The 10,618-nt window shown below is 40.5% G+C and overlaps 1 long non-coding RNA gene across 1 annotated transcript; it reads left to right on the top strand.

Annotated features, from left to right (window-relative positions):
• The first annotated feature begins 658 nt into the window (after positions 1–658).
• LOC117935100 lies at positions 659–9,629 on the top strand. Its single transcript, XR_004654661.1, has 3 exons — positions 659–809; positions 935–942; positions 9,619–9,629. It is a non-coding gene; the product is annotated as an uncharacterized LOC117935100 (long non-coding RNA).
• The last annotated feature ends 989 nt before the right edge of the window (positions 9,630–10,618 follow it).

Raw genomic sequence — 10,618 nt, 5'->3', positions numbered from 1 at the left:
CGGAAAGAAAGACACTGAATGAGACTGCAGCAGTAAATAGGAAGCACACTGTACAAATTAATGACTCCTACCATGTACACATACTGCAAATATTGTGGGACAGCACACGCACACACACACCTGCTTCATCCATCTCCCCTCTCCCTCGATGTATGTAGCACACTGAACTGTTTCTAAAAAGCCAGACTTACTCTCAATCGCTTTAATAATAATCTCACTAATTACCTACATTATTATTGGAATGTAACCTCTTTTCTATTTCGAGGACAAGAAGCGGTTGCAAAAAAAAAAAAAGAAGAAAAAAAAGCGCAACCTGCTTTCATCACCGCCGAAACGCTCCTACTCTGTCATCGTCCGACCACTTCCCCCGTTCCCTCGCAGCGTAGCGGGAGATTTGTTAACGACATCACCTGAGTTTGATATCAAACCCCGTTTTCTCCCCTTAACTGGATTAGAATTTGAATTCTAATAATGACCCGACATACGCTTAGTAAATACGGATTTAGGTGGATTTGACTCAACAGGCATTTTGAATAGAAACCTTAAGTAAAAGCATAGCTTGTATTTAAATGTTTAAAAATGTTCAAATCCGTGTGCACCTGTCTGGTGTAGATACATTTGTGCTTTAGCTGATCGGATTAACAAGTAAGAAAACAGCTCAGATAAGCTTACAGGACACTGCTGAGATTCAACCTCCTTTATGCAACTGTCTTCTTTAAACCTAGCTGTTCAAAATCACTGCTCACTGTACACTAAGGCAGTGTGTGTACACTATTTGCAGACAGGTGTGTAGCCTTTATTCTGAATTTGTTTTTAAACACCTGAACACACTATGTTCAGCCAAAGTCTTTTGCTTGATTCACATGAGAAATGTCGGGAGACTAAGTGGACACAATGGAAAACACAGTCAATGCAAAAACTATAAAGAAAAAAGCAATAATTGTGAGACAAACAATCAGATTTAGACAAATCATAGTTAACATTTTACTTCAAAATAAAAGGAGTTTACGTTGATGTTTTCAGGGGCTTTGAAATGGCTAAATGAACGGTAGTCTCAACTGTCCTCTGAAATCTTATGACCCAAACGTTTCATTGTAATAATTCTAAAAAGCAGTTGATTTGAGGATCAAATTGGGACCAAGTCAACACTATGACTTCAGTTTATTTGAAACTGTGTAAATAAATATATATATATATATATATATATATATATATATATATATATATATATATATATATATATATATATATATATATATATATATATATAAAAATGCTACTGAAGTGGAAATGTCTGGCTCAATTTTGAGAAAATGGCCTTTGAAGACATGTATTGTAAAGTCGTCTAGTCTAAATTAAGACATGTTGTATGGAAGCAAAACAGCCCTAGCGCATTACAAAAAACTGATGTTTTTGCCTGCACTGTCTGTCCTTTTACTCTACATTTAACAATGACTACGTGTAACACCTTAATACTGCACATAAAGATTCTGAATATTCATCGTTGGAACTGTTCAGGAGCCAGATCCATGTAACTGAAAACAGAGTCTCTGTCTGGAGGCTGTAAATAGCTACCTGTCAGAATCTAAAGAAGCTTAATGTTGCTTGGCAACAGAAACAACTCAAGGAAGTAACGCCAAGCTGCAAGCTGGTCATTTCAATGTGAGTCGGGACTTGGGATGAGCCCTGTGGATGTAAAGCTGGGAGATCATTGGGGCGTAAAGATAAAAAGGTGACCCTGCAACTTAAAGGCCGCAGGGTCTGCACACATGTTCCTTATGGCATCCGAGACTCTTCTTTTCCACTTGTAGTAAATAAGGATTAGTGTAAGCTAAAGGCCTCAGCTTTAAGTGACACGTTTGCCTGGTGTTAAAGGGGAGAAAAGAGTTTGATTCAAATTCTGATACAAATGGAAAGCTGATAAAGCCATCAAATTTCCCTAAAAGGTCAGTCATGAGTTTGCATGTAGTCAAATTAGACATCTCTTTTCACGACTTACAAGCAGTAACATCACTTCTTTTTTCTTTTACAAAGAAACAGCCATACCGATCCAATAACCTTCCCTTTGTTGCTCTTAATCAGCTAATTAAGTCTTAATAAGTCATCAGTGTGGATGCACTTTGCTAACATAGTTGTTTTCATAAGACAGATGCTGCTACTTCAGCATGTTGTTCAATGTGTTTCAGGTTTGTCAAGGCATCATCCTCGTTTATATTTTTTTCCCAATATTTGATTCAGAGTTGGAGCTAATTTTAGCCATTTAACTCCCCCTATGCTGCACCACATTCTAGCGTATGAGGACACTGGCCCATCTTATTTTCTGTCTCTCTTTTCTTTCTTTGTCAATGCCTTGTTTTTGCTTTGCTTTGTTCGCGTGACCTCATTTTGCTCCCCCCACCCCCGAAGGCAACTAAATTTGGGGGCTGTTCGGTGAATGCAGCATGCTCTGCGTGCATGACAGGAGAGGATGGGCACAATAAAGAGCCTGTCTCGCTGCTGTGATCATGAATGGAGCAAAGCCGCATACATACTTTGTCCAAGATGGCTTAAGTGAAGTCCCCGTATCCTCCTTAAAAACCTCTTTGACGTCACGGCGGACAACAGCTTAGCAAACAGCGGACAGGTCTTTTGTACAAACCATTTATTCACGTCAGTCTCTGTACGGTGTCTCCCCAAATCCATGCTTGCTGACTTTTAATATCCTCCTCTGCTTGTATATGTTAATCTACATCCACTATGCGTTATACTCAACAAGAACACAATGCACTTGATAGTGAAAAGTAATTAGTGCGGCATGCCAACAGCGGGTATTTGGGCAGAGCTCTACAGCCTAGAAATGACATCAAAGCCATACTTTAGAGGACAAAAACATGTATATTTAGATACTCTTTTCTTATGCATCCCTTCTGTTATGTTGTCTGTAGTGCTGCAAAGCAAGTAGTCAAGCAAACCAGAAGGGGAGTAAATCCAGTGCATCCCGCTAAAATAACCATGCTACAAAAATCATAGGATTTTAGTTTGCGTTTTTGCGATGATTGTACGTTCACAATGTGGCGTTGCGGTGTGGGCTTATCCTTCACAGCGTGTCCAATCGGTGACCACTGTCCTTTCAGGGAGGCGTCTGCCAATCAGGAAGCTCTACAGGGCCCCATCCCACAACCCAAACAATCTTGTTACTCCCTCATCACTTACCCTACCATGATGATTGATGCTCTTATTTATTACTGGTTAAATTATGTTTCTAGAACTCCTGTGGATAACTACATTGTTGTGAACTCCTCCCGACTTGTTTTGTTGTGTTCCTGATGTTAAGGCATGTGAAATCCATATTTGTATGTTTTAGGCTATAAATTCCCACTGTGTATTTTGACATTTCAATCTATAATGTGTTGTTGGACTTTCAGAAATGGTGGCTAAAGGTGAGAATGCACAAGAACACTCCCTGTACTGTGTTTTCTGCACTAATTAAAATTTGCTGCAAATTGCTTTGAACTCTACACACTTTGCTTTTATCAATTTTGTCAATTCTTTATAGTAATAACGAAGGGCCCTACCTAGACAGGAAAAATATGCCTTTGTATTAGACACATATGTTCCATTTCAAAGGTGTATTACATGTGTTAGATGTAGAGCTTCTAAAGTAAATGTAATTTGCTTGAATAATTTCCTTCTGACCCGGACCCTTCTGGGGATGCTTTGCTATGAGGGTCCCCACAGGAGGTGGTTTCAATCTAGTCCCCTCTGGGTGCTGTTCCAGTTTAAACAGGTTAGTCGATGACATCACAGGACATGGCTTCTTCATTACACTTCTGGAATTTAGGAATTTAGAGCACTCAATCATGCAGGGTGTAAATAGGACACTTTGTCTTTGCATATCCCCTTGACACACAGGAGTGTGTGAACATGTGTCATACCACAGGAGCCAAGGAGGACCTGCATGTTTTAGTGCCCCCCCCCCCCCCAGAAATACATGTGTTTACATTAAAAAGCAAAATAAAAGACTTACTTAAGATAAGCATGAAGGTGAATAAACTGATGGTCAGCTGCAAGTTTTTGTGTGATGGAGCCTCTTTTTGTGAAATTGTTTCAACAATAAAACAAGTTAATTTTTATTTATTTAAAGTATTTCCTACACACTTGAACATGGACTTACGTTATGTCGCCAGATAACGATTACGTTTCCAAGCCAAACACACTACACCGCCCAAATTCCTTGGCGAACAACAGACCAACCTGGCAACCTTTCGATTCAAACAGACGCAGAGTTACTCACTTCATCCATCACTAGACAGATTGGCTGCTAGCCTTACCATGTTACCCTCCAAAGTAAATTGTACCCGCATTTGGCGGTTAGCAGGTGTCAATTTAAAGCCCTGGTGGTCGCGGCCTTATGTGGCCTCCAATAATTATTACAGGAGAAAAGCAGGAAGTAAGTATAAAGTGACGGGTATATTTACCTGTCACGAGTTAATGCTCAACGCATTAACATTAACTAGACTCTGAAAAGTATACCCGTCACTTTATAATTACCCGTCACGAGTTAATGGTCAACGCATTGTTTGTTGCAGTTCTCTCTGAAACACCAGAGGTACTACAGAGAAAGTAATCTGTGAATGAGCAAGAAGTAGTAGACAAGAAGAAACCGGGAGTTACGGTAAGCAGGCCGCCTGGCAACAGTAGTAAACACATCCATGTCAAAACGCCGATGGCTCTGCACTGTTACGCTGGAAACGACAGCCGTAGTGACGTCATTTTATGGTGTGCGTCTCTCGCGCCCGGAACACCATGGCTACCATAAAACTAGCTTGAATGCCCTAAACTCTTTCTTTCACCCATGAACCGGGGTATGTGTCCCATCTGAAAATAAACGGAAACAGCGAGCGTTCAAAAGAGGTTTGTAGGCTATTCTGCAAATAAGATGACGCGGAAAGGCCTATAGGTCCCTTTGCCAAAGTGTGTTGGCATAATATTTTGTCTACAGCTATGTACTGTGTCTGTGTCCCATAAACTTCTATTAAATTTGGTGGGCAATTTGAGGATTTCTTTTCAGAGTGTAACTGAGAATTTTAGTAAAACGACTGATTGATCACCAACTTCAAAGCATATAGGCTATAAATTCATAAGAAGTCCATGTTTTTCCATACATACAGTATGTGTTGACTGAAGACATACTTAAGAAGGTCCGAGGTCATCCTGCGTTGTTCATGGAGCAAAAAAGGATAATTGTACATGCTTCATAAGCACTGAGAAATATGTCCAATTAAACAAACAAAAGTGTGTCTGTTTGCTCAAATGGGGAAAAGAAAACAGTTTCCCAGTAATTGGAGTTAAGGCCTTTCAGCGTCAAAATGTCTCATACGATCACATGCCAATAAGACGTGCTGCCCGCCTTTGTCCTCCATGGCTTTTCAGCGTCTTCTTCAGGACAAATGCAGAGAATATTTCCAATTGTACAAGATGAGGAGAGACGCGATCAGCTGAGACGCCATCAGATTAGATCAGATCACATCTGAAGGGAAAGGGGGTTAATGTTGCGGTCAACTGCAGCGGGGTTCTTGGCTGTAAGTCTTTTAAAGCAGAATACCGTTTAAATAAAATTCTACATTGGCCCTGAATACACATGCATCCACGTCTCAATTACATTAAAAAACACAAGTCATCCGTGCAACAAAAGTGTCTTTGCATGAGAGGTATTACCGGACACGGATGTGATACAGATTACAGTGAAGAATTCAGTGGAGGAGGATTCACTTCCCCCATCCAGGGACAGTGCGTGCACACACACACACACGGCTGTGGCTCAGTGGTAGAGCGGTTGTTCGCCAATCGGAAGGTTGGGGGTTCAATCCCTGGCCCTGCAGTCCCATGTCGAAGTGTCCTTGGGCAAGACACTGAACCCCAAGTTGCCCCTGATGCTGCATCGGAGTGTGAATGTGTGTGAATGTTTATCTGATGAGGAGGTGGCACCTTGTACGGCAGCCTCTGCCACAGTGTATGAATGTGTGTGAATGGTGAATGTATCCTGTATGATGTAAAAGTGCTTTGAGTAGTCGTTAAGACTAGAAAAGCGCTATATAAATACAGCACATTTACACACACACACACGGAGAGGGAGCGTAAACACGCAACAACAGGCAGGAGTAGGCTACGGTGAACGTAAATGAAGGAGAGACTGAAAGCACATACGGTCACACATTTCCTTACAATGATAGGAGAGAAAATTTAAAAAATAAAAATGATTCTTTGGCTAAAAATGACAGACTTTAAGAGTTCACAGTGTAGAAATTCTACTTTTATTAACCACTTGGATGTTTTGGCTTTCTGAGCGTTGATTTGGCTCACATTCATACAGCTGAATACATTTAGACTTGAATTAGTAATGTATCAACGGTCTTTAGAGAAGCAGTGGAGTAAAAATTAAAAGGTGGGAAAATGTAAGAAGCTACAGACGGATTTTGTGTGCAAAGCATCAAAGTGATGACTAACACCAAAATCAACAGGAGCAGGAGTCTGGCAGATGATTGAATGGTTCTGTTGAATTATGGGTAAGCTTCTAGCTTTCATTACTCTGCTCAGACTTTCCCAATCTTCCACTCATTATCTCTCTGCTCAGACCTTCAAGCTGCTGCTTCACGGAGAGGGCTCAGCATCTTACAACAAGACAATCTCATTACTTTGGTACTGAATGAATTGCTACTTTGCAAAACAAGACTTGAGTCTACAACCATGGTTGCAGCGCTGTGAGACAACGGTTTGAGCTGAATGCTAACATAAGCATGCTAACTGATGATAGGCTGATGCTTAGGGGACCAATGTTTTACCATGTTCGCTATTTTTTGGCATGTTAGCAAGCGTGTCAACAATTGCCAAATAGCCCAAAGCACAAGTGCAACCAAGGCTATTGACAATATCATTAGCCTTTGAAAGTATTGGGTAATAATATACCTTCTGATGGCTCTGGATGACAAGAAATAGTTTGACATTTTGGGAAATAGACCTACACTTATTTGCTTTCTTGCTGAGAGATGGACAACAGAGGAGGGTGCACTCAATGTTAAAAAGTCACTTCATTTACAGAACAAACTCTACTTGTAAGATTGGTATTATGAACTTCCTGGTATTGTGTATCATGTATTATGAAGCTAACATTACTGCCAGAAGCTGGTTGCCTTAGCTTATCACAAAGACCGCAAATATATGAAAACAGCTAGCTTAGCTCTGTCAACCCCTCGGGCCAGCTGTTCAAAGGTAAACTGATCACATTTTTGGATTGGCTCAAATCTTGAAAATGGAGAAAAAAGGGAAAGAAGGAATTAGAATCCAAACCTAGTTTTAATCTGGATTCAAAACTTGTCAGTAGGATTTGGATAACTTTGATCCAAAAAAAAACAGGATAATCCTGATCCCAACAGGGGGTAAGATGTCAAGGTGGATTCCAGGAAGAAAATGTAGTACAACTTTAAAATTGGTCAAATAATACACTTTTGTTTATTTGATTTTTTATTTGCACTTGACTTTAATCATGGAGCATAGTGCAAAGGGTGCTGGAATAAATAGTATTATGTTATTATATAAATATTATATTACAGTATGAACAGCTCTGAAATAGAGAATGATGTATAAATAATAAGTGGAACCAGTAAACAGGTGCTGATTAGAGACAGTGTTGGGTAAGAATACAGTATAGTAAAGCAAAAATAAAATAAAAATGATCTTGTTGCCATGTAACAATCCCCCAACCAGATTTCAATAACAATTACAATGAATATGTTCCATTTCACTGTCAGTCCTCACCATTGATTAATTTCAAAGAAACAACCATCAAGACGAGCCTGTCCAAAATAATTTCTGCTCTCTCCTCCTCAGATGAAGAAGAACCCTGAACAGTCTTTATTCTTTATTCTAACAACTACTGGACTTTTAGCCTTTTTTCAAAGATGTTTTCAAAATAGCCACAATGTATTTGTTAATGTATATTTGTTTTCTTATTTGTTGTGGCTCACATGAGGGTTCATAAAAGAAATTATGAATGGAAGTGGATGTTTGTTATTTTTGCACTGGTAATCCAGATTTGGTCATTTGGAAAACGGTGTATATGGATCAGGGTGATCCAGTCCAATGTTGCTTTGAAAAGCCGGCATAAAAGTAAGATGGATTACCTGATCTTGAAAAAAAAGAAAAAGGGATTTTCAAATCACCATTATCAGATTAAATGATTTGAACAACTGGCCCCTGAAGCTCACTGATTACCAGGTTACATCTTCCAGAAGAAATACGGATTGGCTGTTTTACGGGGGAGGTATTTAGTCATTTCTGAACAGAACCAAGCTAGCCGTTTCCCCTTGTTCCCGGTCTTTTTGCTAAGCTAAGCTAACCGGCCACTGGTGGTCATTTCCTCCAATCCGGCGCTAACAGGCTCATCGTCCGAGGGCATGTCTGAGTGCATGCTTGTAGGCCTACATTTGTAGAGGCAGTTCTCGCACTCTAAACTGTCAAAAAAACAAATGGAGATGGACGTTTCAAATGCAGCTTGAATGGTAAAAACCTGTTACACCACACTGTGTAGATATAAATGCCAAATGTCAAAGTCCTCTAACTTGCATTGGCAAAATAATTAGTCTATTTCCGAAACAAAGTTGGATACATTAAACCCCATCAGCTTTCACAGGTTAAAATGTTTTTAGCCACTGAAGAAGCGAAAAAAGAAGCGAAAAGCATATTGTGTAAATATGCAAGTCCTAACTGAACTGACCTCATTTACTTATTCAGTTTGAATGAGCAAATCATTAAGTGCATTGCCTTTTGTTCTGCATGAGCTGATGAAGTTGAGTTGTTAATGGTATTGGTGCTGATGTAATTTGCATGTTATGTCACTGATGATCGATCAGTCAGGCAGCCTGTGCCAATACTCTTACATAACCATTCAACGGGGGCAGGGTTAGTTTACTTTCAAGTTTCAGGCATGGGCACCTGCTCTGTTTCAGTGCCCCTGAGCAAGACACATATCAGCCCCTGAGCTCCTGATCTCACTTCCTTTACAATCCCAAAGTGAATTTACCAACTGGGATTAAAATGTAATCTCAGTGTTATTAGAAGTGCTATTGCAACACTGTTGTCTCTCAACTCCATCGCTACATGATTAGATCCAGGGGGCGTCTTTTTTTTTTTGTTAGCTGTGGGTTTTGTCCTCCGGTTGCAGGTGCACAGCGAAGTTATCAGTAACATAGAAAGTGTGACACAATCTGCACTGACTATCAATGATGGCCACTAGCAGCACAGTATCCCCTGAAGGAAGCGAGAGCACTGATACCCTCTCTGAGAAACCAGAGAGCGGAGGGAGGAGAGCGGGAGATGACACAGAGGAGTGAGCTGGAAGGGGGAGGACGCAGAGGAAGCAACATGCTGAGATGTGAGAAAACTACATGGAGGGCGAGCTAACTGGTTTTTCCTGTGTTTGAGAGGGATGCTGCAGAAGGGGGAAACGCGAGTGGGTAACCTAAAGCTATGTTGTCTTGAGACAGACCTGCGAGTCCATCAAATTGTAACATATAAAAGCAAGAGATGGAGGTTCAGCAGAGACTGTTCTTAGTCCCGGATGGCAGGGAAGAAGAGAAGAAGAAAAAAAGGACGCAATAGAGAGAATAAGAGAAGGGTATAGCTTCTATTTATAAACCTGAAAGAACCTTTGGATTGGGTTGTGGAAAATGAAAACAGAGATGGAAAGAACAAAGGGGGAGTAAAAAAGAAAAGACTGGCAGATGGGTAAAAAAAAAAAAGATGAAAAGAGAGCTGCCGGCAGACAGAGAGAGAAAGAGAGAGTAAAAGGGGGAGGGAGGAATACATTTACCTTGACTGACACTGCGACAGGGAGAGAAAGCAGAACCCCCCCACTCCAAGAAATTGTAGCTCTACAACATCATGCGACACAATCTCTGCAGTGGGCACGGGCACGCACACACACACACACACACACACACACACACACACACACACACACACACACACACACAGCTGTGGTCGCAATTGTGCAGGTAAGACAGGAAAGTTCCACCACAGATTTGAAGCAATAAAAAATACATAATAAAAAAGTTCTTTTGGGACAACTTGTCAAATATTCTAAAAAATGTTTTGTAAGGGAAGGAAAATTGGACTACAAATGATCAACTACAGCAGCTGAAGAAAGACAGAAACACAGACATTTTCTCAATGGATATTTAGGAGAATGAAGACATAAGACAATCGATAATATGCAACCGATAATAGAGATGCAGTGACATTTGCAGGAAGTGAGGAGGATCAATAACATCTCAGAGACCTGGAGATGTGCCATATTTAGAACAGGACCACCCTGTCTACTGTCACATTGAACGAGAATGATCAATGCTGTCGATATGTTGCAGAGCAAACAAATCCATCGTTGGGAGAGCTCAGCGGGCGTCTCATATTGAGGGACATAATTCAAAGTTGTAGACTAGAAATGGCAGAAAATGACATTAACTGCATTGTGACTTCAACTTGATTCTACAGTATGGTGTGGCTTTCACCCCAAAGCTGATTACTTTTGGATATGTTATGAGAATAACCTGAGCACCTCAGCCTGTTCTATCGTTGTGCTCCT

The sequence above is a fragment of the Etheostoma cragini genome, chromosome 19 (assembly GCF_013103735.1).
Source record: "Etheostoma cragini isolate CJK2018 chromosome 19, CSU_Ecrag_1.0, whole genome shotgun sequence".
NCBI lineage: Eukaryota > Metazoa > Chordata > Actinopteri > Perciformes > Percidae > Etheostoma > Etheostoma cragini.
Note: the sequence above shows the minus strand (reverse complement) of the source record. Positions and strands in the feature narration are given on the sequence as shown.